Here is a 9061-nt window from a genome sequence, read left to right as displayed (position 1 = left end):
CTCACCAGCACCAGGCAAACACTTGTGCTCACTTCTGCCCTTCAGGTGTTTATGGAGGTTTGCTGGGATGTGATGGGAAATGGCTCCCCGAGGCAGGAGAAACCACTTTGTTGGTAACAAAGTACCTTGCAGGGGAGGGGAAGCTCCCTGGCTTCGGGATGGCCTGTTCCAGTCCCTGCTGGGTCTCTGGCACGGGGAGTCCAAAGGGAACCCAAAGTGCCTGTCCCCCACAAAATATCTCCCGGCACAGCACCCCAGGATTTTGGCCACAGGCAAATATATTGGTTTGTGCTCTCCGGGGATGCCATGGGACATCTGGATGACTTGCAGGCTCCCACCTTTGGAGCCTTGGCTCCTGCTCAGTGTCCTACTGTGTCCTTGTTCTGAAGTGCCACTGTCTCCCTTACCTGCTCCAAGATCACGTGGACGCCCTGGGCAGCCTCCCAGGGAGCACAGCACTGCCAAAGGACAGGATCTCACCCAGGGCACAGGGCAGCCTAGGAGAGAGGGGAGAGAGAGGTGTTAGTTAGCTAGGAAAGGGATCTCAAAGCAGCCTGCCAATCCCTCGGGTGGGATGGAAGCAATGAGCAAAGCTCTCTGCCCTGAGTGGCTGCCTGGGGCAGCAGCCGGGATCAGCAGGACCTGAGACGTACCAGTGAGAGGCAGTGGCTCCCCACTGCTGTCCCCTACTCTTTGAGAGCAGAGCTGAGAGCCTCACAGATGAAAACCCCACAGCTGGATGGCACCTGTCTCCTGGGAGAGGCAGCAAGCCTTAGCACTGGCACACGTGGCTGCTGGTTTGGACAAGAAACACATGCTCTGGCATGGGATCTGGGAGAGCTGTTGACTCCTGCAGCAGCCCTACCACCCTGCCCAGAGCGTGAGCAAGAGTAAACCATCAACTCCACTCGACAGATTCCAGAAAACAGGAGCTAACGGGTGGGTTTGGATCTGGAGTTCTTGGCTGAAATGCCTCAAAAGGGGCAATTCCCCCCACACACACACCCCCTCCCTGAGGCAAGGATCCTTCTGCTGCAGAAGGAACTGGTCACCTTGCAATATGAAATGAAGTATTTTCTCAATGAATAAAGTATTGTTACGTATTTTTTGAGCCCTGACCTTAAAGCAAGAAAATTAAGCTGAGCTGTCCTGATGGATGGAACTCAGCTCCACAGGGAGTGTGTGTGAGCTCATGGAAATGCTCCTCTGGGCTGCAGGTGTGGGCAGTACCTGCACAGGAGGCAGCAGGAGCAGCACATTCAGACCTGCCACCACGCAGTGGGAGTCTCCTTTGGGCCATGTCGATGCTGGTTTTACCCAGAACCAGGAATTCAGTGCTGTGGGACAGAGCAGGGAGCTGTGCACAGAACTGATGGTTCTGCACACAAGGAGCCTCTGTGCCTGTGTGTTGGGGGTGCTGGGGCCCCACGGGGGACACTTGGCACCCCTTCCATGGCTCCTGTCATTGTCCACCACACTCACTGCCCTGGTATCAGAGAGCTCACCAATTAAATATTAAACCTCCTGAAGGATATTGGGTTTCTTTTGTTCCTTTGGCATCTCCAATGCTCTCAGTTCTCCCTGACTTCACATGCTGCTGTTCCCGCCTTTGTGTTCTTTTAGTGCTTAATTTCATACTCTGGAGGGCTTCCTCCACCTCCTGTCTGTCACACAGAGCATCTGCTGTACAACCCAGACAAGATTTAGGGAGCAGGTTCCTCACCCAGACCCCAGCCTACAATCAAACCACCAATTCCAGGGTTCTGGCCATAGGCCACTGGGTCTCTTCATACATTTCAATCCAGTTTGATCCAGAAGGCTCTGGGTTTGATTCTGGAATCAGACCGTGAGATTTCTGAACACTTTCACCACCTGAAACATGAGCAAGCCTTCACACCATGAAAGCAAAAGCCCCTTAGCCTGGGAGCAAGGCTTCCCTGCACTGCTCCATTGCACAACATCCTTCAGGAACTTACGGGGCAGCAAACACTAGACATCCATGGCATAATTACAGCACTGACAAACCAACTGAGCCTCAGCAGCTGCCGCTGGGGAGGATTCATTCATTCCCAGTATTGCCTTTTAAACTGAAGTGCCACTGGAACAAACACAGCTTTGATCCAAGTAGGAAATCATTTGGAGCTTTGTGTTTAATAGAGCTGCAGCCCTGGGGAAGTGATGTCGTTCTTGGCCGGGCTCACAATGGGGCTCACGGCGGGCACAGACCGCGGCTGTCCCGGTCCCCTCCGAGCCAGCTGTGCTCGGACACGGCTGTTCTTGACTCGCTGGGGAAACAAGCAGTTCAACTCAGCTGCACTGAGCCACAAACGTGGCACAAAACGCAGGATTTGGGGAAGAGGAGCAGCCTTTGGAAAATCCCTCCCGACCTTGTGTTCCTTTTGCCTTTGGGGTCTCTCATGTCCCCCTCAGCCCCAGGGGAACCATGGCACAGATGGAGGGGCCACACACACAAACACAGGAACATACAGCCAGTACTGACTGGGCTGTTCACACCTGTGTGATCTGTGTGCTGGGGGGGTCACACCCCCCCGTGTGATCCACATGCCTGGGGAGGGACAGAGGGACACACACACCTTTAGACTGTGGACACCTCTTCAAATGTTGCTGCAATTTGTACCAGTAAAACCCAGTGCTCACAGCAGGGGTGAGCAGCAGGCAGGCTCCACATCTGAGGGAGCACTTGGAGGTGCTCTGCAGATGCCTGTCTGTCAGGGCCCTTTTTCATTTCAATGACCTGCGCTCCACTGTGACATTCCCCTGTCCAGAGTCAGCTGGCATCTGTGCCACAACCATTTAGAATGGCAGATGCAACGGGAGACACCTGTGGACAGAGGGGCTGAGCTAAAGTTTCAGGAACAATCCCTGAGCCTGGCAGGTGAGCGATGGAGATGCTGTAGCAATAATGCATGAGCTGCAGCTGGCTCCCCTCGCCCCTTCAGCGCTGCTCTCCTGGGTCCAGTTCCCTCCGGGCTCCCTCCCAGTGTCACAGCGCTGCTGGGAGCGCAAGTACAGCAGCCCAGTAACCTACTGGGGAACACCAGGGGATGGTGAGCTGGGAGAGCAGCAGGTATGATGGGCCGAGCACTCCCGGAGTCCTGCAGAGCCCCCCGGGTCCCAGCTCTGGAAACTGCTGCTGACCCAGCAAGCCACCCCGAGGGGCTGGTCGGGAAACTGGCACCTTCCTTAGAGGGTCACAAAATCAAATCATTGGAAGCAAAGGAGCTTCCCAGGCCACTGCTGAGCAGACCTGAGACATGGCAAAGTGATGGAACAGCACTCAGCTTTCCCTGCAAACAAGGCCCTGACTAAAGCAAAAAGGAAATGCGGAGCTGGAGCTACAGACAGACCAGAAATGGTGTTTACTTCCCTGCCCCGGGATAGAGGGAGATGTGCTTGGAAGGAGGGTTGTTTGTATAAATAAATGTTCATTCTTGGCAGTGGAATGCAAACTATGCTGAGGGACTGGAACCAGGCACTCAGAAAGCTGAGGCCAGAGCAAGGGAGAGACGAAGCAAGTCTGCAGGGAGGAAACTCACATTCATTTTTAGCAACTTGGAGAGGTTCTCAAGCCTGTTTGACATTTTTGATTATGCTGATGTAGAGCCTATTCCAAGGACAAAAGAAGTCAGGATTACAGGTTAAACAATTAGGAAATTTCACACCAGGCAGTGAGGGGTAGTGCCGTCTGCAGGTCTGGAGAGTCTCTGAAACGCGGGATCATCTTTCAGTCTTTCTAGACAGATGGAATTTGAATGTCTTGCAGAATCCTCACCCGGGTCAGGAACTCAGAGCGTGGGCCTGCAAGCCTCTCCTGATAGCATTTTCTGAGAGCCCACAGCAGGCAGGAAAGATGAGCCTGAGCTGCTGCTCTTTGTCCAGACTTTCCTGCAAGGTTTCTGGGAGGGCAGGAAACGATCCTGCAATGTGGCATCAACTGTGTCAGAGTCTGTAACTTTACAGTGGGAAACAAAACTGCAATTTCTCATGGAGAGTGAGCTCAGCTCTGTGGTGTCACATCACAGTGAGTCAGGGCCTGTTTTCCATGCTCAGAATATGTTGCATTGTGAGTGCAGAGTTCCCATGTATCTGTGGAAAAGACCTTTACCTGCTTGCTTGCCCACTGTCCTTTCTGAGGAATGTGCAAGGACCTGTCCCTACATTTCAGTTTGGGTGTCAGGGGCCACGGCTGTGGCACTGAAAGGGCAGGAGTTGCCCACTTGTGTTGAGCAGAGACATCAGCCCCCCTGCTCCAAGTCCAGCCCAGGAGCTGGCACCAGGCTGGGGCAGTGGAATCGGAACCTGCATTCTCTCTGAGATAATGGAAAGTCACAGGGAGGTATCCAGCTCTGGGCATGAATAAATCATTACAGGTATGAATTATTCAGGGTTCAGCCCTCCACATGTGCTCCATTCAGACTCCAGCAGCAGCATCCCTACTGTGCAGAGTTTCTTCCCAAACATTCCAGGTCTGTGACAGGCTGATGAATCCAAGTGTTCAAGTAGGATTAAAAGAATAATTAAAAATCCAGCAGTAAAAAGCTGCTCAAAAGAACTGTGACACCTCAGGCTGGCATGGCAGTGGCCAGGCAATGTCTGAGCTCCACAGTGTCAATGTTGCAAGCTGTCCTTGAGTTAGTCACAGCGTGGGGTGGGAATAAAGAGTGGCTCAGGAAATTGGGAGCACGTGTTGGAGGAAAGAGTTGGAATGATGGGCACAGAATCAATACAGGAACCAACCCAGCCTTCTGGTAACCTGTGTCTAACACAAACACAGGTATCACCTGGATTTCTCAAATGTCAATATGCAATTTTGGTAGCGCTGAGGCGGTAACTTAGAATTTCTGGCTTAGATCTGTGCTGTGATATCAGTGGCTTTGCCCTGTGGTTCTTTTTTAACATCCTGTTTATTATGAGCTGAAATGGATCTAATTAAGAGAAGACCTGGTTTGCAGTGACTGAAAGGATGGCACTGTTAGAGCTGGGCTGCTGTGATTACTTTAATGCCACGGCCCAAATCACTGAGCTGGGGGCCCAGGTGAGCAGGCCCAGGTGAGCAGGCACAGGTGCTGCCAGGTGGTTTCTGGGGAAGGCTGCAGTGAAGAGACAAGTGAATCAGACCATAGGTCAATCAAACCATGGATTACTCAAACTATAGCTTAATCCTCACCACTCCAACCCCGACTGGAAGGGAAAAAAAGTCCTGTGTTGAAGAGCCAGGAAATGGCTGGTTTGTCCTGCACAGGAAATGAGTCAGCCCCGAGCATCGGGAGGAGCCTGGGGACAGGGAAGTGCTGAAATAACATGGAGGAACAGCACAAATACAGAGAAGTCTCTCATGTCATGGATTAGAAAGAAGGAAAGGTGTAAACTGTGAGCTCTTCTGATTCTACCTGAAATTTGAAGTTGATGTAGGTGCTTGCAGCACGAAATACCTGCAGCTGCAGTTTGGCAGCTCTGTAAAAAGGGAACTCAGAGTGTGCAATGGCAACACCAACTGTGCCCCAGGTGCAGCTCTCCTGGCTCGCAGAGTGTTTCTCAGCTGCTCAGCTCTGGATCTGCACAGGAGGCCTCATGTCGCTGCAGTGGTAGAGCTGTCACAGACACCTCGCTCCCAGAGCCCAGACACGGGTTAGGAATCACAGAATCACAGACTGGTTTGGGCTGGAAGGGACCCTCAAAGCTCAAACCATTCCACCCTCCTGCCATGGGCAGAGACACTTTCCATTAGACAAGGCTCCAAGCCCCATCCAACCTGGCCTAGAACACTTCCAGGGATGGAGCAGCCACATTTGCTCTGGGCAACCTGTGCCAGGGCCTCACCACCCTCACAGGGAAGAATTTTTTCCCAATATCCCACCTAACCCTGCCCTCTGTCAGTTTGAAGCCACTTCCCTTTGTCTGGGCACTCCAGGCCCTTGTAAAAAGTCCCTCTCCAAGAACACTTCTGTTTATTGCTGACAGGATATTAAGCTCAATTCCAAGCCCCTTTATTTACCCATTACCAATCAGAACACTCCTTGGTAATACTCCATGCTGCCAAACTCTCCTGGATCAGTGGAAGAAACGCCCCCCTCACTCAGGCAGTGTCCTGCTCAGAAAGCCACATGTCTGCAGGGAAGAGCTGCACCTTTCCCAGGGCTGGAACAAACCCAGCCAGCTCTCCTGCAGCCCTCCCTGTGCCCACTCCTCCTCCAACCACCCCAGCTGCAGAGGGGCTTTGGGTCCCTCTCCTCGCTCCTTCCCTTGGGCACGAGCAGGGGAGGCTGAGGGTCAGGGCTGGACACATCTGCTGGACTGACAAACCCCGCGGGGATTCCGCTCCTGCCCCGCCTGCTCTGCACTAACCCCTCCCAGAGCTGTGATGTGGCATCCTCAGCCATGCACAGAAGAATGTTCTGGCACCCTAAGACGTTGCTAAAGCTGCCAGTATGCTTTGAAACAAAACCGCCGTGTTCGCTGAAAAGGGCTGGAAATAAATAAAAGAGACAAAGAGAAGCACCCTCTAGCTCCCAGGTTTCTTTGGGATATACAAGCAGCAGTTATCTGGGAAAGAGTTCCCTGGTTTAGGGCCTTGCAGAGTTCTGGGAATAATGGGACAGGAGAGGAACTTCCAGGAAAGCAATTGTCACTGACACCAGCATCTAGGATGCACCACTCTGCCCAGGGCTTCAGGCTCCTGAACTGGGGCCGTGTTTTAGGAGGGTTTCTGGTTTTCAAACTGCTGACAGAAACATGGGGTGGAAGAGGAAGGAGAAGGGGAAGAGTTCTGCCAGATTGCAAAGGACACAGTTACGCAGAGAAGTGTCCGTGACCCTGCACAGGCCGCAGGGTTGTTTTAACAATACAAAGGGAAAAGGCAGGAAAAGCTCCGTTTTGTTTCAGAAGGTTTTTCTTCTCTAGTGGTGAATTAAATGCCAAGAGATAACACAGGCAGGAAGGGCTCAAAAAGAGAAAAGCTGGGTGTGCCCCAGAGGCCTTTCCCAGCGGAGGAACCGGAGCTGGAGGGTGGGACGCTGCTGCAGGATCCTACAAAACAAACTGGTTCATTTTTTTCCCTTTGCCCTCCTCTTTTTTTTTTTTCCACATGGCCATTTTCATCTGGGTTTGTTTTTCAAAACAAACACAAGGACACACAGGGGCAGGTCCTGCTCCCCGCTGGGTTTTTATATCAAGTGTGATCTTGTTCTTAAATGTATTTTCCTGTTTGGCCCAGAGAAAGCCCCAACAGTATCTCTGGTCACTTTGCTCCCTGAGCAGATGCTGCCTGAAAAATTCTCTTCATGTTGCAGGAAAACAACTGATAAAATGTTGCACAATCAAAATTTCTGCCAGAACTGTGGAAAATCAGAGCGAGTTGCACAAACCTTAACAAGTCTTTTAAGTCAGACCACACCTGCAGAGGACAGGCCTTTGGAAATCAGGAATCCTGTGCTGGCATCCACCTCTCACTGTTCCACCATAGATACCTGGAAAGCACCTGGGATACCCGCACATGCCATAAACTCATGTCAGCAGCCACTAGAAAATCAGATCCTGGCTGAGCATTAATGAATATTTTCAGTCTTTGTGGCATGTTCAGGGGGCTCTTCTTTAGGGGTATTGAAATAGCCCATATTTAAAAAAGAAAAGAAAAAAAAAAAGGAGGGATTCTGTCTCCACAGCATCCTCTACCATGGAGGGATCCCTTACTTACAGTATAGAAATAAAATCATTCTGAAGGGAAGATGAAGTGAAACACCTCCACGGGAAACACACCTTAAACCAGGCACAGATCAAGGGAGTGCAGGAAGCTTGTGTTGGCTGTTAAATTCCTGCTCTCTTTGATCACATCACTTTATCTCTCTGGCTCTCAGCTACACTGGATCCATAATCCCATCATTTTCCTATTCTTTGTCTCATCGAAGTTGTAAATCTCTTATCTGAGGCAGCAGCTGAGCCTTTCAAATGCACGACCCAGTAAACAACCTGGTTTCAGACAGTTTTATTTGCCTTTAGCAATAGATCAGAACATACTTTTCCTGGATTTTAACTGGGAGCTCAGTAAGTCAAAGATCTGGGAATCAGAGTTCCCAGCTCCTGGTAAGATCCAAGGCCAAGGCAAGCTCCTGCATTTCACAGATGGGGACAAGGGTGAGGGAGGCAGGTGATGTCTGATCCTGGCCTCCGAAACCTCTGAGAATTGCCCCACTGAGAAATAAGAGCTCTGGCCAGAGGACTCGGCACAGCAACACGGGTTTGGGAGAAGACAGACCATTTCAGTTCTAACTTTTTCTTTTCCCTACTCATGTGTCAAGTGTATGCTTGAGAGAGACAAGAATACAAAATGCATGTCTGTACCTGCCCGAGTTACCTGACACGCAGCAGAAACACTGCCCAAATTTCCTTTGCACTCTAAAGTAATTTTCTGAGCGTTCACATGGGTCCGTATTTAAACAGTGTTTCATCTACGGCAGAACTGCTCCCTGGAGCGGTGGTGGGCAGGATCCAGCAGCATCCAGGGGCCTGGGATGGGGACAGACCCTCACACCTGCCCCGCTCACCCTGAGGGAGCCACAGAAAGGATCTTACACAAAACCGCCACAGTCGGTTTAAATTCACCATAGGTGGCCCAGCATCTGCAAAGCAAATCTTCCAGAGGTTTGACAAGCCCCAAAACCGCGGAATCTACCTGAATCCCTGCAGAAGTGAGGCCTACAGGCAATGATAACCATTAAGGTGGGACAAGCCGATGTAATGGCGCACTGAGGTGCCCCTGAGGGGCCATGGAGCTGTTTCGGGCAGCAAACGATCAGAACGGGACCGGAGGCACAGATCTGCCTCATGCCTGAGCAGCAGGTACGTGAGATGTCTTACCTCACGGGATCTCTCTCTCCCTCACTCACAGGGTAATCTTTATCCTTAAGACATTAACTGCGATTACAGATGGGGACTGTAATTAAACCCTCCGGCCCCGCGCGGCTCCCGAGGGGCGGCGCGGCGAGCGACCCATCCGGGATGGCGGCGGCCGCGGCTTCCCTGCCCGCACCAACATGGCGGCGGG

The 9061-nt window shown here is 51.8% G+C and overlaps 1 protein-coding gene across 1 annotated transcript in view; it reads right to left on the bottom strand.

The window, feature by feature from the left end:
- LOC103761674 overlaps positions 1 to 9031 on the bottom strand; it is a 19531-nt gene extending 10500 nt beyond the window's left edge. The window contains exons 1-2 of the mRNA XM_029965362.1: positions 8875 to 9031; positions 408 to 497 (exon numbers count right to left, since the gene is read on the bottom strand). The gene's annotated coding sequence lies outside the window, so the exon portion shown is untranslated. The remainder of the gene's footprint in view (positions 1 to 407; positions 498 to 8874) is intronic.
- Positions 9032 to 9061: the final 30 nt, after the last annotated feature.

Source organism: Manacus vitellinus, unplaced genomic scaffold, assembly GCF_001715985.3.
Source record: "Manacus vitellinus isolate BGI_N305 unplaced genomic scaffold, ASM171598v3 scaffold_99_pilon, whole genome shotgun sequence".
Taxonomy (NCBI): domain Eukaryota; kingdom Metazoa; phylum Chordata; class Aves; order Passeriformes; family Pipridae; genus Manacus; species Manacus vitellinus.
This window is presented reverse-complemented; position numbering and strand designations above follow the sequence as displayed.